This window comes from Mytilus californianus, unplaced genomic scaffold (assembly GCF_021869535.1).
Source record: "Mytilus californianus isolate M0D057914Y unplaced genomic scaffold, xbMytCali1.0.p SCAF_4, whole genome shotgun sequence".
Lineage (NCBI taxonomy): Eukaryota > Metazoa > Mollusca > Bivalvia > Mytilida > Mytilidae > Mytilus > Mytilus californianus.
Window position 1 is genome coordinate 55,469,371 of NW_026262690.1, and position 25,455 is coordinate 55,494,825.

At 31.4% G+C, this 25,455-nt stretch overlaps 1 protein-coding gene and 1 long non-coding RNA gene across 6 annotated transcripts in view; both read left to right on the plus strand.

Annotated features, from left to right (window-relative positions):
- The window catches only part of LOC127698485 (beta-1,3-galactosyltransferase 1-like), a 98,121-nt gene that overhangs the window by 45,642 nt on the left and 27,024 nt on the right, over positions 1–25,455 (plus strand). The window contains exons 1-2 of one of the 5 annotated variants that reach the window (XM_052201978.1): positions 10,304–10,409; positions 22,902–23,055. The exons of 1 other annotated variant lie outside the window; for it this stretch is intronic. The gene's annotated coding sequence lies outside the window, so the exon portion shown is untranslated. Of the gene's footprint in view, positions 1–1,439; positions 1,605–10,302; positions 10,410–14,696; positions 14,827–22,901; positions 23,056–25,455 lie in introns of those variants that run through there. 3 more of the 5 variants (XM_052201974.1, XM_052201976.1, XM_052201980.1) reach the window with 3 other exon arrangements.
- Positions 1–25,455, plus strand: part of LOC127698541 (uncharacterized) — a 191,307-nt gene that overhangs the window by 21,051 nt on the left and 144,801 nt on the right. The window lies entirely within an intron of this gene.

Sequence of the window (25,455 nt, forward strand, 5' to 3'; positions counted from 1 at the left end):
CCATCAAGGCCAGAAAAAATCATAATGAAATAAGAGAATTCACCCAGCTTGTTTAAAATTTTATATTCGAAGATCATGTGCTACGAAAAATTCTAATATCAAGGTATAGAAATAACATCACGTAATGTTGATGTTTTATTTAGCTTTGATAGATAAGTTTCATCAGTATATATCAATAATCAAATCTGATATTCCAGAGAGTATTCCAACACGTCGTCTAAATATCGACAGGAATTTTAAAAATATCTAAAAATATCCTCATTTGAATATAACTATTTGGTGGTAAACCAAACTTACGCTATGGGCTTCAATTGTGCCCCTTTGATAGCAGACTTGTTCCTGTATTGTTATAAATCACAGTGATTGGCCTAACTCTGTAAAGATCCGTCTAAATACCATTAAATAGAGAGGAAAAATAGATAAATCTAAAATGATCTTATTATACTGCAGTAATTTACCCAAGTTAACTGGCTTAAAAAAAATTAACTTTCACAGAAATAATTAGCCATTTCTTGATATTTCCATTTCACACGGGAAACTACATATGCACATTTGACCATATTGTACCGTCATTTTGATTAGACTATTTTATGGGAGTTATGTACCTTTGACCATATTTGACTTATGTACCACAATGACACATTGTTACACGCAATTAAATACCTCGTTTGTAAAGCACGAGGGGCATTTCGCAAGGTGTAGCAATCTCTTTCTCTTTGAACCAATTTTCAGATACTGCGAGTACTTTTAGATCGGTACTTAGTATCTTTTAGCATTTTGGTCGTATTTTTAGTGTATACTTCAAGCCGACCTGATGTGTCTAGCTTGATTTTTACAGTTTGTTCTTATGTTGTGCTGTTACACCACTGTCCGAAAATATTTTTACAGTTTTTTTATGTTTGGTTGCTACACTACTGTGTCAAAATAATTTCCATACGTGTAGGAAAGACAGGTGGTAGAAGCTTGATCCAATGTTGTTTGAAAAATAGATTCTTAACACATTTTACGGCCTTTTGTTCAAAAATCTATAGAATAAATCAACTGTAAAAAATTAGTAATGTTGAAGGTTTATTTCGCTTATACAATTGAGGAAAGTACAATTTCGAAGTGGTTTTCCGTAGCAGTTTCAATGTATTTATTTATAAGTGAGATAAAATTTTGAGAAATTTACGCGCACAAGAAATAGATTACATCTATACTTTGATGAAGAGGTCAGACTGAATGGATATTTTTGTGTGTTACAACCGGAAAATTTGTAACTTAGTAAGATTTGTAATAAGGTATAAGGTTAAGTTCGAGACGGCAGTTTAAACAAGACTTGTGAGAAAGCAGAAGATTGAAATGTTTTATCAAAAGAGTTGTTTGTTTGGAGTCGTGCAGACAAATTCCATGTATATGTTCTTTACCTGTTAAAAAATTATGCAAATATGAGATCTTTTGATTACTGTGAAATGATATTTAAATGACAAAAAGCTTTTTATAACAGAGTGTAATTTTAGTTGTTGTGTGCCATATGAATATAAACGACTATGTCAAATAGAAGGAATATTGAAGATGTTAAGGATTGGAAGCTATTAAGCAGGAACAAGCAAAATAAACAAAGCGTAAGCATAATTAATTTGGCATTTGATTCTAAAACCTACAGAGAGACAACTTTTTCAAAATATTAAATTATTATCCAGAAAAATCACGTAACTATAACATGATTTCCAACAGTCTAAAGAGACATTTTCCGTGTTAAAAAAAATTACGTGAATATATCCCGGAAATACTGCCTAGTTTAGTGACTTCTGAAAGAACACAGTTTTAAAAAAAATAATCTGGTTTTGAGTTTACATGTTAATTATAAAAAAATAAATTAAACCGTTTTTTTAAGGGGGGGGAATTAAAAAAAACTCGCATATATATAGGTCATTATTCCAGGGAAGTATTATCTGACTTTGATAACGGCTTGTGTGCTAACACTACAGGGAGATAACTCTGTAAAAATCAGCTAAACGTTTTAATTACGTTGTATTGTTAAGGAAATATTAAGCTTCTCAATGATCAAAATTAGTGTTTGTCAAACTGCTATATAACCAATGAAATTTTTCTGATAAAGTGGTTGGTTCAAATTTTTTGAAATTTTTATATTTTTGTCAAAGGGTCAAAGTAAACATTTTGTCAAAATTTTATGAAAATTAAACGAGCCAAATTAATATTAGTCAAGGTGTTGGGTACCACCTTAAGTGTCAACGCAAAAATGTCTATTACAACGTAACACAAAGCAATTGTGACTTACAGAACACCACATGGTAGAACCAGAGTTTCTTTTTTGTGTAACATGTTTGGCGATTTTATTCAATAACATGTATTAGATGCAACTCTATCATATTTGAGGGGCGTCAGCCCAGAAGATATGAGATTACATCTGATTTACATAGAAGTAATAAATAAATATTTTATCTTTTCTCTTGTTCTAAAAAGAGCAATTAGATTTGATAAAATAGGAAAAGTGTCATTATCTCAAATTTTCCAGTTGCGGAAACACTTTCAGAAGATGTTGTGAAGTTATGGATTTGAAATAACAGCTTAATTGCGTCTATTTTCTGTCATCAAATTGATACCTTATCACTGCTTTTGTATGGCAATGTGAATCGCTTTACTATCTTGTCTTTTTCTTAATTTAAGTGCAAAAAACTGCACTTTTTGCTGATAAATTATAACGCTTCTATATAAATTTGCATAAGGGTATATGATTTAGCCGCTTTATCACATTTGAAAACAGAAGACCTGGTTGTCTAATTCTATTATATGTAGCTCAGCGTGACTAACTTTTGTATTTTTGGCGATAAGCAACAACAACTAAATGGACACTGCTCCACTTATGTTTACGACATCATTATGGAATGTACATACTACATCAGAAGACAGTTATTTTAAAACCAATAAAGCTTGAGAAGGTTGAAATAAATATTTCTATAGTTTAATTGGATAATCTTGTCTCAGTGGTCGTGTATACGTGGTTTGAAAGCAAAAATTCGACCAAAGTAATGATTGAGCTGCAAGATCCATCAGAACTTAAGTCATCAAATGAATTCCACAGCATTTTGCTATATTTCAGAACAGACCACACAATCTGTGTAATGACTGTCTATTAGGCAGAAGTTGTCGAATTCTTACGAGGAGCTACGTAGAATATTTGCATAAGTAGCAACACATACATTCGCTGTATCCAAGGTAACACTGTAAAAAATGCAACCGTGCTTTGATAAAAAAAAATCTCAAACCACTTTACAATGTTTACATTACAATGCAAGGTACTTTTTAAAAGTTCATTGATTTATAAGATTTGAAAAAAACGACGTTGTTATTGTTCCCAATGATTTTTTTGGTAATAATTAAATATTATTGTACCAGAGTCTCGTTTTTCTGTAACATGTTTTGACGCCCTTAAACATTTCGCCTAACAACAAATCTGCACGAGGGTATATCATTTAGTCTCTCTATCACATCTAAAAACCAGCAGCAGATTACCTGGTTGAGTAATTCTCTTCAATGTTATCAGCGTGACTAACTGCTATATTTATGCCGATCAGCAACAAAAACTGACTGGGCACTGCTCTACCTTAGTTATCGACATACGTTTGGAGTGTACATACTACAACAGAAGACAGTTATTTGGATAATTTTTCTATACTTAAGCTGTTTCGTTACAAATAAGACCGTTAGTTTCCTCGTTTGAATTGTTTCACATCTTTCAGGTCGGAGCATTTTAAAGCTGACTAAGTCTATACGGTATGGGTTTTTCATTGTTGAAGGTCATACGATGACCCATAAGACATATAATTGCATATATCTTCGTCATTTGAACTCTCGTCTCATTGACAATCATACCACATCTCCTTATTTTTATATACAAGACCGAGGTTTTAAGAAAAAATATATAGAATATCCAAACTTCTTGTTGCCATTTATGACTGGTTCTCCTAATGTCCCAATATTATCGCTCAGCACAGAGATAATATATCCTTCACTGACTTTTCTAATAAACAAACGCATACTAACATCTGATCATTTTCTATGGAAATTATGACACACTAGAGTAACCTTTTTATATAAAGAATGACCCAAAGAAATTCCCTCGAGTAGCCGTCCAATGTCTATCATAGAAGTCGGTTAGCATTCTTTGAGATGATACTGATAAGTACAGTTTTACTTTTCCGAGTTTGGCTTGACTCTCTTGGTCATTTTTTTATTTTATCTGCACTTCAATGTTTTTATTAGGTTTGGATATTTAAAATATTTTGGCCTCGAGCATCACTCAAGAGACATTCATTTTCGGAATGCACATCTGGTGCAATGAAATTGGTGCCGTAATGCTTGTGTAACTTTGTTTTTGTTTTTGTCATCTGTTATACTGATATTCCTCAACTCAGGCTTACCTGGGAATGCAATAACTAGTATACGGGAACATATTACATATAGCTAAGTCATGATTTACCTTTTCGTGCTAAAATATCAAACATGTATTTATATGCTGGTGATTCAACTATGCATTTTTTCATGATGAGAACATTGAAAATATTAACAACACATTGCCAAATGATGTCGATGCTGTAGATTCCTGGTTCACTTAATGCACATAAAATAAATGTATACAACTTTGAAACAAAAACTTCCAGGGGCGGATCCAGGATTTTAGTTTAGGGGGGAGGGAGCGCAGACTTAAATTTTTTTGAGGTACAATTATCGAAATATTCTTTATTAAGCTGAGGACAACCCATGATTTGCAAATTTTAGGGGGGCGCACGCCCGCCATACCCCACCTGAATCCGCCCCTGACTTCCACAACTATAAGAAATGATGATTACTATCAATGGAACCTGTATTGAGAATGCATATTCTTTTAGATAACTTAGAGGTGATATTTATGAAAAATTCGGCATGGAAAAACATGTTGATCGTATATGTAAGATTGTCTCAATCTTCTTTTATCGTACTTTATTTGGCCATTTTAACGTTATTTATTCGGGTATCGCTGATAATACTTAGTAGACGAAACGCGCGACAGGCGTAAAATTGTTTTATTTTATTTTACGTAGCTCCTCGTAAGAATTCTACAGGCTTCGTCTAACACAATCATAACACAGATTGTGAAGTCTCTTCTGTAAAATAACAAAATGCTGCGGCATTTAATTGCTGATTTTGTTTCTGATGGGTCTTGTAGCTTAATCACTATTATGGTAGAATTTTCGCTTGAAACCACATATGCACGTCCATATGTTTAACACAAATTCAATAGACACAAAGAACCGATATAAAAGAACTCGTATTTACTGAAAGCTAGTTCAAAGCCAATCAAACTAATAAATAAATCATGTTCTCCAAGATTAAAGCCATGAAAATTTTTGTTTAGCACTTATTTCAATGGCACATTGTGCATTACCTTTTTCATAATGAATGTTTATTAATTATTAATCAATCATGCCAAAATACTAAACTATTTCCAAACTTGTTGATACTTGTGAAATATTCCCTGACTTTGTTCAACGATTATATTTTTTAAAAATCATGTGATATCTGTCGCTGGCGGCTATACTGGGTACACAATAATAGATTATTACGTAAATCGAATGAATGGCAATGCTACATATTTATCAAATTTTATAATTTTCATTCATTTTGTTTTGCAGTTTAATACATGTATTACATTTTGAGATTTGAAAAGACAATGTATACTGTATAAAATTTCCAAGACGTGTTTAAAATGTATTCAAAGGAGATTATATTTTGAAATTAATAGCTAATATTCCTGAAAGATAAATTACGTACTTTTAATAAGTTAAAAAAGCTCTGCATAAGAGTGTCTTGTATTGCATATAATTTTCAGCGCTTTTGCCTACATAAATGTGTACTAACACATTATGGTTTCCATAAGAATGCAAGTGTTTCAACAGGACCAGTTTGTTTATTTAAAGAAAAAAAGTAATATTTATATGTCTATCTTAGGGTCAGTCAGTTAATATATAAAATGTAAACGATATGCGTGAAAATGTGTAATATATTATTAAGAATCCAAATCCATATATAAGTAAACATAAAAGAACAGAAACAATATTAGACATTTATCTTAAGAGTGCAAAGAAGTCGTAAAATGTGTTTGCACGGTAGATTTAAAATATAATTTACTTCATAATTTGAAGCCTGACAAAAAAAAATATTTTGGTACAATTTCCGTTAAATCAAGGTCAAGAATAAACATCCCTAAAATTTGCTAGAATTAAACAAAATGCTATTTTCTGTATGATAAAGATTTTTTATGTATAGAACAGAATGCAATAATTTCAAATCGAGCGCAAACTAAATGTTAATTGTGCAATATTTACAGAAAATAGCAATTATAAAAAAATCCTCCAAAATAAAAAAAAAATGCTCTAAAAGCAAGTATTTCTTTTGGGATCGATATCTATATGCCCAAAATGAAGTTAATGTATCCTTGTTTAGGTCAATTAACCTTTTTGTCATTCAAGAACGCAATTAATGTTGATTGTTCAGAAAACAGCCTACTATTGGAGCTTTTGCAAATGCCTGGGACTATTATACTAACTTAGTATAATAATCCCAGCAAATGCCCAAAATACCGCCATCTGCAAATAGGGATAAATTTGCCTTTCTATATTTAGATAACGCATCAGTTATTGTTAATATCAATTGGTGTATAATTTGACAGAATTAAAGAAGGGATGTTTGAAAGCTAGAAAAGGGACATACTAACTAAATACAATAAAAAAAATCATTTTATGGTTCATAGATAAACACTTTTTTTGGCAGGAAATTATTCTTATCTACACTCTCATATGAAACTGTAAATTTGCATGGGTTTGTCTGGGAATTATGCAAGTTTTTTTTTTACAGGAAATTTGTTTAAGAATCAAGCGAGTAGGTGGGTGAAAAATTATCTTTTATTAACAAAACAAAGATGGCTTCCGCTAGCATTCAATGCAGTTGCGAGAATGTCGGCGCATCTTAACGCATGCGAAGATATAGCATGATACACTTAATCCTCATTGGTCAACTAGATATCAACAACCAATTCTACCAGTAATTAATCTTGACCCTGATCACGAGATGACCATGATGACCTAAACACATAACTTAACTACTACAATGAAGAGCAAGTCCGGTTGACCTCTACTCAGAAAATACTTTTCGGCCAAGCAGGCCTTGTTGACCTCTGCCTAATACATGATAAAAAAAAGTGTACGTTCTAATGTAATTTAATAATGCGTCTTGTAATGATAACGACGTTCCTTTGACTGCTTTACTTGTTTCAGAACCTATTTGAAAGTATGACCCTTGTAAAATTCTATAATTAAAGCTATAGAAATAAAAGGGACTTCAACTAGGACTTAAAGTAAGCATATGCTACTGATGTCCCACACGGGAATTGAAAAAGGGGACAAGCTAGAAAATCGTGAATTTTGCCTTACTTCTTTCACAGTTGAAACCATGTTCTTGTGACCAGTTCAATGTCAGTTTGATATGAGTTTATACAGGTGGTTCAACATTATGATATGAGTATATTCAGGTGGTTCAACATTATGATATGAGTATATTCAGGTGGTTCAACATTATGATATGAGTATATTCAGGTGGTTCAACATTATCATATGAGTATATTCAGGTGGTGCAACATTATGATATGAGTATATTCAGGTGGTTCATCATTATGATATGAGTATATTCAGGTGGTTCAACATTATGATATGAGTATATACAGGTGGTTCAACATTATGTTATGAGTATATACAGGTGGTTCAACATTATGATATGAGTAAATTCAGGTGGTTCAACATTATGATATGTGTATAGACAGGTGGTTCAACATTATGATATGAGTATATGCATGAAGTGCAGAGTCCTCTTTTACAAATAAAAGATAAGTTGTGAATTAGGCAAACAGACCCGTTTTCCTTTCTTGGAAACAAGATTCAAAGTAAAGCAAACAAAAAAAGAAACAAAATGTCCTGGTATTCTGCCTTTTATTATTTCTGTATATGACTTATGATTGACCATCTCATGATTTTCCTTTGCACATTTATTGTTTATAAGAATATTTGTAATCTTCTTTTACAACTAATGAAATAATTTTTGATTTAAATTTAAACACCTGAATTAATTTGATTTTCACACCTGTTAAAATCTGAGAGCGGAATAAATTGTTCAGTTTATTTACTTATTGATGTCGGTATATTTGTCCTGAGTTGCAAGCCACTTTTTACGATTACAAAACCAACCCGCAAAGGATCGTTATTTACAACTGTCTAATCAAACTTCATCTCTGTGCGTACCTCACGAAATGTTTCACCATATGATTTTGCCATATTGAAAATAATTTGTTTTGCTAATGGGCTTATGAAGGCCGTACCTTGACCTATAATGGTTTACTTTTATAAATTGTAACTTGGATGGAGAGTTGTCTCATTGGCACTCATACCACATCTTCCTATATCTATTATAATGTATGCATACGTTATAAATCTTAAAATATATTTTATATTATATAAGGACATAACAAAATCTCAAAAGCTGCAGTCCAACGGTGGATCGATATTTTTGTTTTGCATTGTTAGAAGAAATTTGAACAGCTTTTGATTTGAATAATTCATCAACATCTTCATCTTCATTGAAATCTGGAGAAAGGGTCCTCATACAATGTAGTTATCATCCTTCCCTACGGCTATATCTGTTTCCTGTATCCGTAAAACTCGTATCACGATAGCGCGTGCTCTGAGGAGACATTATCAACTTGAGGAGGAAATATCAACAAATTCTCCCAACATTTATTCCATCATTGTAATGATATCATGTCACTTACAAAGATGACTTGACCAAATAAATTACACTTGCATACCAATTTTTTCATTGTGCAATTTTTATGTTGCAAAATTTACCTTTTATGCTTGAATAAGCAATAGTAAAAACGTGTCCCGCCGGATTCTTAATAACGTCTGCCGGGACTACTTTTTTTTTCTCCATAACGAATTACGACTACTAAATATTTATGTACTCTCAGACTTGATACAAACAACATTTTGATGCGATATTTCTGGATTTTTTTTGTGCAGCGTATGCTTAGAAGTTGTTCAGCAGTCAACGAGTAGAAATTTTCTTCTTCTGGTGATATGAAATACTTCGATCTTTCAATCTATCATTAAGCCTTGTTTCTTCTTTTTTTGTATCATCTTCAAATATTATACATCCACCAGTATATGCATTAATATCATGTACAAAAAACATTTTTCTTCATGTAGTTAATGGGAATATTTTACCCTGCGTATTTTGGCCGCAAGGTGTTCCGCGGTTTAATATGTCGATGACGTGTGTTGCCTAGTAATAACAGAGACACTCCGGTAATAACAATTCCCGCGAAATTATTAAAAAAGGAAATTTTGGTCAAAAACATTTCTTTGAAAGATGATAAAAATGTTATCTGAATGTGGATTGTATAGATATTGATAAATATCAGCCCGCTCGACAGAATATGAAGCTAAATGGCTCGTTCGCTACGCTCACTCGACATTTAGCTTCATATTCTGGCTCGCGGGCTGATATTTTTCTATATCTATATATCCACAACCAGATAACATGTACATATCAGCGCAAATGTCTTTTCTTATTTTTTCATTCTTATTAAAGCACAAGGTCAAAGTATTTGTTAACAAATACTTGACTGTCTGGCCTAATACAGAATTGTCAATACCTTAATTTTGTTCTTCTTGCATTTTGTTGTTGAAGCTGTAAAATGTGCTGAAAAATATCGGTCTGATGTCACATGTGATTCAAGGGAACAGTTTACAGCGTTTGATAATGTTGAAGGTAACAGTTCTGTCTCTGTTTTTTGAAAATCAGTGTTGTAAGTTTTTGTCTCTGTTAAACTAACGTTTAACTGATTTACCTTTTGATGTCATGTTGAAATGCCAACAGTACCTGGCTCCTAATATGGTGGCAAAATTGAAATCAGTTACCTGTGTTTGGAAACACTTGATTTCTCCTTTGCATGATATCAACGAACTAGAAATAATGCTACTGCATTTTTTTAAAGTGCTACACAATTAAAGAAGTTAAATCTTGTTCAATAATGGAACGAAAATGCAATCTTGTTCTCTTTGAACTAAATTTCATATATATATGCCTTATGTTATGAAGTTTCCATGAATATATATGTTCTTTACCTGTTAAAAAAATTATGCAAATATGAGATCTTTTGATTACTGTTCAATGATATTTAAATGACAAAAAGCTGGTTATAGCTGGGTGTAATTTTAGTTATTGTGTGTCATTTGAATATAAATGACTGTGTCAAATAGAAGAAATATTGTTGATGTGTAGGATTGGAAGCAGGATCAAGCAAAAATAAATAAAGCGTAAGCATAATTAATTTAGCATTTGATTCTAAAACCTAAAGAAAGACAATGTTTTAAAAATTAAATAATTATTCAGAAAAAATAACAATAACATGATTTCAAACAGTCTTAAGAGGCATTTCCGTGTTAAAAAGGGATACGTGAATATGTCATGGAAATACTGCCTAGTTTAGTAACTTCTAAGAGAACACAGTTTAAAAAAAAATCTAGTTTTGAGTTTACATATAAATTATAAAAGATTAAATTAAACCGGTTTTTTTTAAGGGGGGGGGGGGGGCAGAAATTAAAAAACTCGCATACATAGGTCATTACTCCAGGGAAGTAGTATCTGACTTTGATGACGGTTTGTGTGTTAATTCAATTTTAATATTCTTTTCATGGTTAGAAAATACATAACATAACACCATTTCAAACTCAATCCCAATTTAATATTCTTGTACGTGTCTATAAATAAAACAAGTCTATTTTATTTTTAGAAATTTACCTGTGATAATATAAACGTCACAAAATATACGTCACTTTTTGTGACGTTGATCCATTCATGTGACGCGCAGTTTATATTTCGTTTGTGGTGTTCTGATGTGCTGTCGTAATTTAATGGGAGTTGTCCGTTGTTATTCTGCGGTTTACATGTTGTAATGTACTATTATGTTATTTATTTATGTATTTCTTTGTGCTGAGTGTTCTTGTGTTTGTATTCCTGTCCCGAAGTGTTGTCATTTTAGCTGTATATTTAACATTGCCATATAAGCGGGAGGTTTGGCTAGCCATGAAACCAGGTGCAACCCACCATTTTTTCTTAAAATGTCCTGTACCAAGTCAGGAATATGGCAGTTGTTATCTACAGTCCGTTTCTATGTATGTTGGCGTTTGCTTTTGTTGTAGTTCAGTGTTTCTGTTGTTCCGTTGTTTTCCTCTTATAGTTGATGTGTTTCCCTCGGTTTTAGTTTGTTACCCAGATTATTTTTTGCTTAATCGAATTATGACTATTGAACAGCGTTATACTACTGTTGCCTTTATTTAAGTGTCAAAGCAAAAATGTCTACTGCAACGCAACACAAAGCAATTGTGACTTACATAACACCACATGGCAGAACCACAGTTTCTTTTTTCTGTAACATGTTTGGCGACCTAAAACATTTTATCCAACAACATGTATTATATGTTAGCCTATCGTATTTGAGGGGCGTCAGCCCAGAAGATATGAGAGGATTACATCTGATTTACATAGAAGTAATAAATAAATATATATATTTTTTTTTTTTTGTTTTTTTTTTTTTAAATACATATTTTATCTTTTCTCTTGTTCTAAAAAGAACAATTAGATTTGATAAAATAGGAGTGCCATTGTCTCAAATTTTCCAAATGCAGTAACACTTTCAGAAGATGTTGTGTGGTTATGGATCAATTCTGCTTTTGTATCGCAATATGAATCGCTGTACTATCTTGTCTTTTTTTCTTAATTTAAGTGCCAAAATCTGAACTGTTTTCTGATAAATGATAAGTACATAACACTTCTATGTAAATTTGCATAAGGGTATATGATTCAGCCGCTATATAACATTTGAGAACCAGCAGCAGAAGACCTGGTTGACTAATTCTATTATATGTATCTCAGCGTGACTAACCGTTGTATTTATGACAATCAGCAACAAAAACTGACTGGACACTGCTCCACTTATGTTTCTGACATCACAATGTTATTTACATACTTCACCAGAAGACAGTTATTTTAGAATAAATAAAGCTTGAGAAGGTTGTAATAAATATTTCTATAGTTTAGATGGACAATCTTGTCTTAGTTGTCAAGCATAAGTGGTTTGAAAGAAATTCTATCATATGTATCTCAGCGTGACTAACCGTTGTATTTATGGCAATCAGCAACAAAAACTGAATGACACTGCTCCACTTATGTTTCTGGCATCACAATGGAATTTACATACTTCATCATAAAACAGTTATTTTAGAACCAATAAAGCTTGGGAAGGTTGTAAAAAATATTTCTATAGTTTAGTTGGATAATCTTGTCTTAGTTGTCGTGCGTTGTAATTAGATCTTTGAATATAGTTTACATTGGCACTAATATCGATTCTGTCATCAGCAAATTAAAACATACTTAAATTTGTATTCTTTTCAAACGGGATGTATAAAGACACATACACGTTCATTTTTATCTATTAAGAGGTTAACTCCTAACTATCCTACTGCCTGTCGATACATTTATTTTTGGCATTGCACAAGTCATGTCTTCTTTGACTGTCCATGACGTTAAAATACTAAATCCCTGGGATGTATTTTTGTTGATTTTAGTCTCTGATGCATGATTTTTTATTATTAATTGTTTTTGGCTTTTAACTAGCTTTCAGTAACTGCGAGTGCTCTCAAATCGTAATTTCTTGTTAATTTGACCTGTTGATACTATTTGTAATGTTTTTTTGTTATTTAATGTTTACTTATTCAGGGTTATGTCTGGTATATATACCAGCTTTTATAAGTGTTTGGTATAACTGTAAATTTTCACTTCTTCGAACTATGAACATCAAAATTATTTATTTTGTAAAAATATTTCCTTTCTCCTTTTAAACTATATACCTGACAACAAAATCATTTTCATTTACCTGTGTATAATATTATTGTAAATGGCGGATTTTTGTTTTTCTGAAATTGTTTAACATTTTACAGCGGTATAATACGGTTACTTTAATTATTCATCATATATTTTATTGATTTTGTATTTACATTGCATCATAGATCAAATTTATTCGTTCAGTGTTTGTTCACTTGTGGTAATATGTCTTTTGATTGAGTTGAGCCATTCCAATCGATATTTTATAGTGTGTCTTTCTATGTTGTGATGTTACACTATTGTTTCAGATAAGGGTAAATGTTTGGTACCATTAAAATGTTTAAACCTGCTTCAATTGTTTGCACCTGTCCTAAGTCAGGAATCTGATGTTCAGTAGTTGTCGTTTGTTGATGTGGTTCATAAGTCTTTCTCGTTTCTCGTTTTTTATATAGATTAGACCGTTGGTTTTCCCGTTTGAATGGTTTTACACTAGTAATTTTTGGGGCCCTTTATAGCTTGCTGTGCGGTGTGAGCCAAGGCTCCGTGTTGAAGGCCGTACTTTCACCTATAATGGTTTGCTTTTCTAAATTGTGACTTGGATGGAGAGTTGTCTCATTGGCACTCTTACCACATCTTCTTATATCTATATAAGTGGTTTCAAAGCAAAAAATTCTAACAAATTAATGATTGAGCTGCAAGATCCATCAAAACCAACTCATCAAATGAATTCTACAGTATGTGGCTATATTACAGAACAGACCACACAATCTCTGTAATGGCTGTCTGTTAGCAATTTATTCCGAGTAAGAATTTTAAAGAATTCGCCAACATGTTGCGAATGGGTAATAACATCATAATCAATGAATTTCCAGTCAAAAGTATATTTTTCATTCTGCTGTACGTACAATGAATTGCTGACTCTCCTTTAGATTCTTAAACGATGAATTGTGTAATTTGATGGTATGTTTGTTTGTTTTTTATGTACAAATAAGTTAATAAAGCGCGGTGGGCATATCGCTAAGGCATAGCAATCTTATAGAAAAGAAAGGATATGGGGTATCTATCCATGACACAAAATCAGTATGTGCACATCAAGAAACACAAAATTCAAAGGAACAGCGCTTTTATTGCTGTTTTTCTCTTTGAAGTAGCTTTCAGTTACTGCGAGTACTCTCTGATACTTTGTATCGTTTGTAGTTTTTTTATTTATTTTTGTGTGCTTCAAACCGATCTGACGAGTCGAGCCATTCCCAATTGCTTTGACAGTTTGTTCTTATGTTGTGCTGTTACACCACTGTCCGAAACTACTTTCCATTATTACAGAAAAGACAGGTGGTAGAAACTCGATTAAAAGATCAAATATAAATAGACGGTCTTTTTATAAAATAAATCAACCGTAATAAATTGGTATCGTAAGATTTGTATTCTTTTTTCGCTTATACAATTCAGGAAAGTACCACTACGGGGTTGTTTTCCGGAACAGTCTCAAAATTTGACGAATTAAGATCAAATTTGAGATATTTAATACACTTACGCAAACATTTTCACATATAATTTGAAAAAGAAGTGATATTGAATGGGATTTTTGTGTGTTACAGTCATTAAAAGAAGTATGCGCAACATGAGATCTTTTGATTACTGTTTAATGATGTATAAAATGATATAGCTTTTAATAGCCGGGTGTAATTTTTTTTAAAGTGTTTGTCAAATGGATATATAGGACTTTGTCAAACTGAAGGGAATTGGTGATGTTTTGGATTGGAAGGATTAATTAAACAGGGAAGATCAAAATAAATAAATAATGACGTAAACATAACGAGTTTGGAGTGTACATGCTAAAACAGAAGACAGGTATTTTAGAACTAATGAAGCTTATGAAGGTTGTTGTAAATAGATGCATAGATGCATAGAAGTTGTCAAGAAGAAAATTGACAGGTCTTATCATTTCTTCACAGTTCCAGTTACATCTAGTATATTTATCTTTCTAATTATAGAGGATGCTCTTTATGAGTTGCAGAAAATATATATGCAGAAAAATTACTCGAAGGACAATCTGAAATGAATATTCTTTTTAATCGGTTGTGTTTGTACTGTCTGTACCAAGTCAGGAATATGACAGTTGTTTTCCATTCGTTTGATGTGTTTGAGCTTTTGATTTTGCCATTTGATAAGGAACTTTCCGTTTTTAATTTTCCTTGGCGTTCGGTATTTTTGTTGTTTTTTGTATGCGTGTAATGTATGTTTACATATTTTGTCCTCTGGATCCCAATTATTGTCACGTTTTCCAATTATGTCTATTTGGATTGCCCATCCAAATTTATCAATATAACGGAACTATAAACAACTGTCATACAAGGTTTCAGTAGCTATAAAACAAGGTTTAACCACCATTTCTGGTCCGAGGACGTAGTTATCGTCCTTTGACAAATACAGTCCCCAGTGAAATTACATGTAAAAAATGTGGGTGATGAATTTTTATGTAAAGTAGTGGTTTGGTCCAGTTAAAAAAGGTCAAAAATTAGTATGTCTGAAGCAGTCAAAATGAATTATAGACCACCTTAACATAGAATTGTCCATATTTTGAGTAAGAGCTGGTAGACTTTTCTATAATTTTGATATTATTTGTCCCAAAAGTACTACATCACACTGTAAAAATCTTTTTGAGATAGAGCAGGTGCGATTTTTTTTTAACTTTAATTTATTGTCTAAAAGAAATGCACTACGAAATAACTGTGTTCTCAGGCCTTCTTCAGAAAATATCTGTACCAAGTCAGGAATATGACAATTGTTTACCATTCGTTCCTGTGGTTGGTTTTCCATTCGTTCCGTTGGTTGATATAGTCAAGCGTTTGATTTGTCAGGTTTCATGGGCTTCTCCCTTTATTAACATTACCTTGGAGTTCGGTGTTGTTGTTAATATTTTTTTTGGTTACATAGCTTGTGTCCAATAGGAGTGTGTGAAATTTAGTAAAATAGTAGAGTAGTCAATGGGATGGAAATTTAGTAAAATAGTAGAGTAGTCAATGGGATGGAAATAACTATTAGAAGCAAATAACATATCATAAACACCCAAAAAATGTTGAGCTAAAAAAATAATTGATTCCATTTATTACATAAGTTCTTCAACAACAAAATTTCTTCACTTATATAGAAGTCAGCTTTTTCGAAAAAGGAAGACAACTTTCTATTTCGCGCAAATTTAGATTTTTCATAATTTATTGCATATGGAGTATAGTATACAATTACTGTCTTTGAAAAATTGATATTTTAGGGCTCGAGAGGTTACATATTAAAATGGTTATTGACTTTTGGTGATGTAATAGGGTAGAGGAAAGTCATTTTTCAATGCGATATTGTGTGATACTTTATCACTGAATATAATGTATATCAACGGGTTCTAATGGGTATTTCACGACGGTTGTCACTAGTGGAAAACACTTACTGTTGAACCATAAGAAGTGAATATAACTGTTAGATACCTAAATATAAAGGTCCGAGCCGTTCAAAATCTTTTACTGGAATTAAATGTTGCACCAGTTAGGATACCAGCTGCCTCACATTTAATGCCTTAGCATACTTGGTTGTTTCATGTACCCGAACAATTTTCAACAGACCTAGGGTAATTAAAAATGTAATTGTAATTAGCTGTAATTAATTACAATTTTGAAAGTAATTCAATGTAATGTGTAATTGAGCATATTTTCAATTACATGTGATTGAAAGTAATTAATTACATTGCCTTTTTGCTATGTAATTATGAATTACTTTTCAATTACTTTGAATTACATTTAAATATTTGCTGGGAAATTTAATACATTTTTGGCTTTCGGATGCAACTTGTAAATTTTATTTTTTCCTACATTTAGTATGCACTTGGTACTTTGATTTTTTGAAATACTTTGTAAATATTTATCATGATGAAAAAAATAACATTCCTTGATATTTCGTTAATCATTATAGCATGTATAATAATCTTTATTTGTGTTTAATTCATTAATTTTTTCACATGTTTACATAAAAAATCTAAAAACTGAAAACAATACAAACTTATTTGCATACAATTTGTAAATATGTTTTTCTAACAATTAACCATAATCTTAGTCTCAGGTTATTCCTTTCACTTAACTAATTATGAAGTACAAGTATGTTCCTTGATTAAAATGCCAAAGGCAATTTTTATTTTAAGCCATCTTATTTACATGTTAAAATCTGTTCAAATGGATTTTATTTTAACACTTTCTACAACAAATTTTGAATACAGCAGTCAAAACGTACAAGAATGGAGTCCAATATACTTGACAATTTTGACTTGCCAATTTAAAACAAGTCTGGAAAATGTTACCATTACTCTTCTGTGATTAAGGGAAGCTTTAAAGTTACTTCAAATTTCACATGAGGTACTTAAGAAAACCTTTAAATCTAAATAAACATTTTAGTAGAAACTTGAAATTTTAAGATATCTTTATGATTTTTCCCCCATAAAAATAAGTATGCAATCAAATAATCAGCATTTCAAATCTAATGGTGATTAAATGTAACAATAACATTAGAAATTTGTAAACTTAAAACAAATCTTGTACAAATGTTTTCACTGTTATAAAGTGCATGTATATTTAAAAGTTTCATTCTATTTTAGCCTGTTGTCATTTTTATGATTTTATTCAATATGATATAGCTCTTACATGTCTTTGGACAAAAGTAATTGAAATTTAATTAATTACATTGGCAATCTAATTGTAATGTAATTAATTACATTTGAAAATTAATGTAATTGTGATGTAATTAATTACATTTAAAAAATCAATGTAATTGTAATGTAATTAATTACTTTGGCATGTAATTGACACCAGGTCTGATTTTCAACATGAAGTACATTAAAAAACTATAATTACTTCTATTACTCACTATTCCTTACTTTATTTGACTACATATCTCTTTCAACTTTTTCTCACTTTGTTTTAGCTTATGATCTTTAACTTTGTCGCTGTGATCGCTGAGCAGGTTAGTGGATTCAGTTTTGGGGAGTATTGAAAGAATTTTAGGAAATATAACGTAATAGAATAATATTTGTTTAAGGAAAGGAAATGGAAACCCATTTTGACTGATTAAAAGATTACTAGTATTTCATTGTAAAATTGCGGCATAAAATAGCAATGTGTAAAGTTTGAAAGTACCAGAAACAAATAATACCTACTTTTGGACATACCATTTGAGGTCAGCCTACCATATACAGAGAAAATTTTCCACTCGTGCTAAACGACCAAATATAATCCTGACTGAGGATGGATTAGGGGAAACCAAATAACGATTAGCAATAAAATTTGCTTAAATTAACGATAACAATAAATATTTTTTTCCATGTAACGACTACGGTAACAGACAGATGCGATTTGTAGAACGACAATATTTTTAGGCTCATTTGATGATAACAATAACTTATAAAGAGAGCGTTTAAAACTTGACTGAACAGACCATTCCCACCCGCCTGACTATCAAAAAGGTTCAAAAACCTAAACCTAGAGCAAGACCAACCTTTTTTGTTACTATTTTGTGTAATCATGAACATTTTAGTAAAGCACCTTTTTCTTCCGTATTCGTGTCATTGGTCCATTGTACATTACATTTTTCTGATAAATATTTATTAAACTTAATAAAGCCTCACCAATGATACTGTACTCGCAATCTATTCACCATACAATATGTGTAAAATAGGAACATCTTATGATAAGTAACTTTAATTTTGGATGTAACACGTCTTCTGATTGGCTGATTATGATCTGTGCTTTTCTTGGTATTTTCATTTATCTTAATATCTTTTTAGATATTAAATACAACTACCTCCAATTTTATCTAATTAAGACTATTGTGCTAATCCAAATAGAAAAATTAACTCGTCGGAGTACGAAATGGTACCTAAACTTGATTTTTAAATTAAGGAATATATCTCCCTTAAGCAAAGCAGTTAATATTCTTGAAAACTTTACGCACTTTTGCTAAGTTTTAAAAACAACTCAACATTCGACTGTCTCCCATTATTCATACTTTTCAACACTATTGCCTACCTACATATAAATGTGAAAGTATTTTATCTTTTATAAGAATGCAAGTATCTTTAAGAGTAAGTTTATTTAAAGAGGAATATGTATTTTGTCTATACTTTTAGGTCCAATCGGTTAGTGTAAGTCGACAGACGTGAAGATATGTAATGTATTATTAGGATGTTTTCTTTCAGTATGTACTATAGATAAAAATGCAATAAGCCAATTTTAGACTAGGTACCCCTATAAGTCTGGAAATCTCGTGGCTAGTCATATATTTCTTAAACTATGGAAAGTTAAGAATCGAGGTAGGTGACTTAATTAAAAAACGTATGTATTTTGATCTGTATTATATGAAATACTTTTGTGCGTATCTAATTTGGTTTTATTAAAGTCAGAAATAAATAGTGATTTTTTGTCAATAATTTCCTTTTCTAACAAAAGAACTGAGTATAAAGCTAACAGATTTACCGTGTGTTTAAATATTTCAATTCATATTTAAATAGTTGACAATAAGGTCAAATCGGATGTTTGATACAAGAGATTATTTTGTTATGTATTTTCTCAATTTATATTTAACACACAATAAGTTATGACTTGTCTGAACAAAACGATTATACTGTTAATAACTACGAACAATGTTTTCATTTATCTCTGATTCAGATATAGTAGATTACATGTGCATATGCAGGTAAATTCAAAGGAATTAGCACGATTTCCGGCATTGATTCTTGGTTTGGTGAAAGTATCAAAAATTCGTAAGGGTTCCGCTGAACCCAATGTCTCGCCTACTTTTGCTGTTAATCGCAGGCTCAACAAAAATGAGGAAAAAAATCAATAAAAATATTCCTTTAGATACTATCCTTTGATTGTAAGAAGCTTCTGTCAAATTTTGGTATAAATCCAGGATAGTTCATGAATCTAATAAATGTTTTAAAAACTTGAACTGCAGACTGTATTTAATGTTAACTGGAAGAAAAACTAAGTCTATTTATAAGTAAAATACGGATAAACAGGTACAAAATTTTAACAAAATTTCCGTCTAGATACTAGCTTTTGATCATAAACAAGCTTCTGTCCAAGTTTTGTACAAATCCAGGATAGTTTAAGAAAGTTATTAAAATTTTAAAAACTTTAACCACAGAGTGAATGTATTGTTTCCTGGCAGAAAAAAACTAAGTCCATTTATAAGTAAAATACGGAAAAAACGAAATTTTGTTTTAACGAATTTACTTCTGGATACTATCTTATGATCATAAACAAACTTCTGTCCAAGTTTGGTACAAATCCAGGATAGTTTAAGGAAGTTATTAAAATTTTAAAAACTTTAACCACAGAGTGAATGTAATGTTTCCCGGCAGAAAAACTAAGCCCATTTACAAGTAAAATATGGAAAAACAGGAATTTTATTTTTTCAAATTTACTTCTGGATACTATCTTATGATCATAAACAACCTTCTGTCCAAGTTTGGTAGAAATCCAGGATAGTTTAAGAAAGTTATTAAAACTTCAAAAACTTTAACCACAGAGTGAATATTTGTGGACGCCGCCGACGACGACGACGACGCCGACGGAATGTAGGATCGCTATGTCTCACTTTTCGACTAAAGTCGAAGGCTCGACAATAATGTATAATAGTTTTCGATATTGTTTTGTGAAATATCAGAATAAGAAATTAGCAGTATGAACCATTAGAATGCAAGTAATTTATGATAAATTTACAAATTTAAATCAAACATCAAGTTCATTAGTTGCTATTGGCTTTGAACTTGTTTTTAGTAACTGCCAATCTGATGAGTGAAGCCACTTCCAACTGATCTTATTTTGTGCTGTTGGACCATTGTCCCAGGTTAGGGGACGAATATTGAACGCTCACAAACGTTGTTTAACCTACCATATTATATATATGTGTCTTAAGTCAGGAGCCTTAATTCAGTGGTTGTCATTTGTTGTTATCTGTCATATTTGGTTTTGGTTTATTGTTTTGTCTTTAATCATGCCTTTGGTTTTTTCTTTGAATCGATAAGCATTTTGACATGTCGGAGTCTTTAATAGCTGATTATACGGTATGGGTTTTGCTCATTGTTTCAGGCCCAACGGTGACCTTTAGTTGTTCAAATCTACTTCATTTTGGACTCTAGTTGATAGTTTCATTGCCAATCATACATCATATCAATGATTAGTCATATAACATATGACCTCAGAGACAGTTTTTTTCTTTTTCTGCTTGTTTTCTAATATTTTCGTTTTACTTATTTTGCTATTTGTTATCTTTTCTTTTTCTGTTTGCTGTTTTTACTATTAAAAAAAAATGAAAAATGAACAATGATATAAATTTTGTCAATATAACGGAACTAAAACAACTGGCATACAAGTGGGAGGTTAAGCTAGCTAAAAAACCAGGTTTAACCTACCATTTTCTTCGGAAAATACCTGTACTATGTCAGGAATATGACAGTTGTTTTCCATTTTTTCAGGTGGTTGATAGAGTCTTACGTTTGATTTTGTCAGTTTTTATGGACTTCCCCTTTTTGAATTTATCTTGGAGTTCACTATTTTGTTATACTTTGTATTCATACGTTACATCTGTAAAACATACGTCTCACGCATGTTTTACGGATGTTTAAGTATGGGTCAAACATCTATGAACTGACATTCAGATCACAATGCAATTTTTTGATACGTTCGCTAAAGCAACGCGTGGTTATTGGCTATTTTACATAGAGCTGGTTTCGTGTTCCTCTAGGGAACGTGTATCATACAAAAAACTGTTACACCTATGACAGAGTTATGAAATTTAATATTCAATTAAAATGGCGTCAAGCGACATGCCAAATAACACTCCACATAAACGATAGCCTTGAGAGAATTGACGAGAGATTTTCATCACTAAGAGGTTCTGAACAAAACAAAAAAATTATCTAACACAGGCACTAAATTTTCGTTTAACGAAATTCAAAAATCCGGAAGAAAACCTTTTCTATGCTATAATGCTATTTTTCCGGCCATACATAACAATGAATAATGAATATGTTTTTGATTAAGTGGTTATTTGAATCATCCAGTAGAGAATGTAGTGGTAATAAAATTTACTTCCATGCAAACACTTAAGAATTGGAATTATTAAATTTTTGCACGTTCTAGAGGAGGACGTTACTAGTTATAAGCTCAAGTTAAACGTTCTGGAAAAAAGTAATAATGAACAAAAATAAAATAAAATCAGAATTACAATGGTAATAACCTCCCCACGTACAAACTTCAATTTATTCTACCATTGGCTATATATTTCTTTGGAACACGCCTATTCTCCATATATATAAGCAGCTAGTTAAGAGAGATAAAAAAAAAGTACCAACACCATCGATTGATATGCAGCAGACTCTTTTGAATTTAAGTCACTTTGCTAAGAATTGTGCAAACAAACTTTCCATTTACAATAAAAATGCAAATACATTTACGTCATAGTATACAGCATCATCAGTCTTTATACTAACTTCTAAGGGAATGTGGGTAAAAAATGCCTCTCCCTTTTTTATGTTCTACATTTGAATTTCCTGCAAGATTAGGCCTGAGTTGGAAAAGCAGTTCTAACAATCATAAGCACCTGTGAGTTATGGCTTTAATGGACATCTATTCCTACAGAAGGTTCCAAATTTATGCAAATTTTCAAAAATTTAATAATAAGAAAAAATTTTAAAAATGTTTTGATGAATCACATATTTTATTATTTTCAAAATTTGACAACTTTTAAACTGTCTTAAATATCAAACTATCGAAATCACGCAATAAATTTCTGTTTTTTTATTTTATCTTTTGATCTTTTGATTACTGTTTAATGATGTATAAAATGATATAGCTTATAATAGCCGGGTGTAATTTTGTTTAAAGTGTTTGTCAAATGGATATATAGGACTTTGTCAAACTGAAGGGATATTGATGATGTTTTGGATTGGAAGGATTAATTAAACAGGGAAGATCAAAATAAATAAATAATGGCGTAAACATAACGAGTTTGGAGTGTACATGCTAAAACAGAAGACATGTATTTTAGAACCAATGAAGCCTTTGAAGGTTGTTGTAAATAGATGCATAGATGCATAGAAGTTGTCAAGAAGAAAATTGACAGGTCTTATCATTTCTTCACAGTTCCAGTTACATTTAGTATATTTATCTTTTTCATTATAGAGGATGCTCTTTATGAGTTGCAGAAAATATATATGCGGAAAAATTACTCGAAGGACAATCTGAAATTAATATTTACTATACTGTATGAACTATCAACTACGAAAAATCTTTGTTGGCGTCTTTGGCTGATGAATCCCAATTATTGGGAAAGTATATCAGCTACAAAAGCCATTCTTTTTTGTTGGCGTCTTTGTCTGATTTATTTTTATGTGTTTTTGAATATTCTTTTTAATCGGTTGTGTTTGTACTGTCTGTATCAAGTCAGGAATATGACAGTTGTTTTCCATTCGTTTGATGTGTTTGAGCTTTTATTTTTGCCATTTGATAAGGGACTTTCCGATTTGAATTTTCCTTGGAGTTCGGTATTTTTGTTGTTTTTTGTATGTGTGTAATGTATGTTTACATATTTTGGCCTCTGGATCCCAATTATTGTCACGTTTTCCAATTATGTCTATTTGGATTACCCATCCAAATTTATCAATACAACGGAACTATATACAACTGTCATACAAGGTTTCACTAGCTATAAAACAAGGTTTAACCACCATTTCTGGTCCGAGGACGTAGTTATCGTACTTTGACAAATATAGTCCCCAGTGTGGACAGTGTTTAACTTGCAAATTTTTTCATACACTTCCCAAATTGATTTCTTTATATTTTATGAATGAAATATTAAGAAGGGGGGGGGGGGTGAAATTACATGTAAAAAATGTGGGTGATGAATTTTTATGTAAAGTAGTGGTTTGGTCCAGTTAAAAAAGGTCAAAAATTAGTATGTCTGAAGCTGTCAAACTGATTTATAGACCCCCTTAACATAGAATTGTCCATATTTTGAGTAAGAGCTGGTAGACTTTTCTATAATTTTGATATTATTTGTCCCAAAAGTACTACATCACACTGTAAAAATCTTTTTGAGATAGAGCAGGTGCGATTTTAATTTTAATTTATTGTCTAAAAGAAATGCACTACGAAATAACTGTGTTCTCAGGCCTTCTTCAGAAAATATCTGTACCAAGTCAGGAATATGACAATTGTTTACCATTCGTTCCTGTGGTTGGTTTTCCATTCGTTCCGTTGGTTGATATAGTCAAGCGTTTGATTTGTCAGGTTTCATGGGCTTCTCCCTTTATTAACATTACCTTGGAGTTCGGTGTTGTTGTTAATATTTTTTTGGTTACATAGCTTGTGTCCAATAGGAGTGTGTGAAATTTAGTAAAATAGTAGAGTAGTCGTTACCGTCAATGGAATGGAAATAACTATTAGGAGCAAATAACTTATCATACACATCCAAAAAATGTTGAGCTAACAAAACTAATTGATTCCATTTGTTACATAAGTTCTTAAACAACAAAAATTCTTCACTTATAGTAGTCAGCTTTTTCGAAAAAGGAAGACAATTTTCTATTTCGTGCAAATTTAGATTTTTCATAATTTATTGCATATGGAGTATGTTGCACCAGTTAGGATACAAACTGTCTCACATTTAATGCCTTAGCATACTTGGTTGTTTCATGTACCCGAACAATTTTCAGCATGAAGTACAATACAAAACTACAATTACTTCTATTACTCACTATTCCTTACTTTATTTGACTACATATCTCTTTCAACTTTTTCTCACTTTGTTTTAGCTTAGAATCTTTAACTTTGTCGCTGTGATCGCTTAGCATGTTAGTCGATTCAGTTTTAGGGTGTATTGAAAGAATGTTGGGAAATATAACGTAATAGAATAAGATTTTTTTAAGGAAAGGAAATGGAATACCATTTTGACTGTTAAAAAGACTACTAGTATTTCATTGTAAAATTGCGGCATAATATAACAATGTGTAAAGTTTGAAGGTACCAGAAACAAATAATACCTACTTCTGTACATACCATTTGAGGTCAGCCTACCATGTGTAGAAAAAAATTTCCACTGGTGCTAAACGACCAACTGATGATGGATTAAGGTAACCCAAATAACGATTAGCAATAAAATTTGCTTAAATTAACGATAACAATAAATATTTTATTCCATGTAACGACTACGGTAACAGACAAATGCGATTTGTAGAACGACAATATTTTTAGGCTTATTTGATGATAACAATAACTTGTAAAGAGAGCGTTTAAACTTGACTGTAAAGACCATTCCCACCCTCCTGAATTTCAAAAAAGTTAAAAAACCTAGACCTAGAGCAAGACCAATCTTTTTTGTTACTATTTTGTGTAAACATGAACATTTTAGTAAAGCACCTTTTTCTTCTGTATTCGTGTC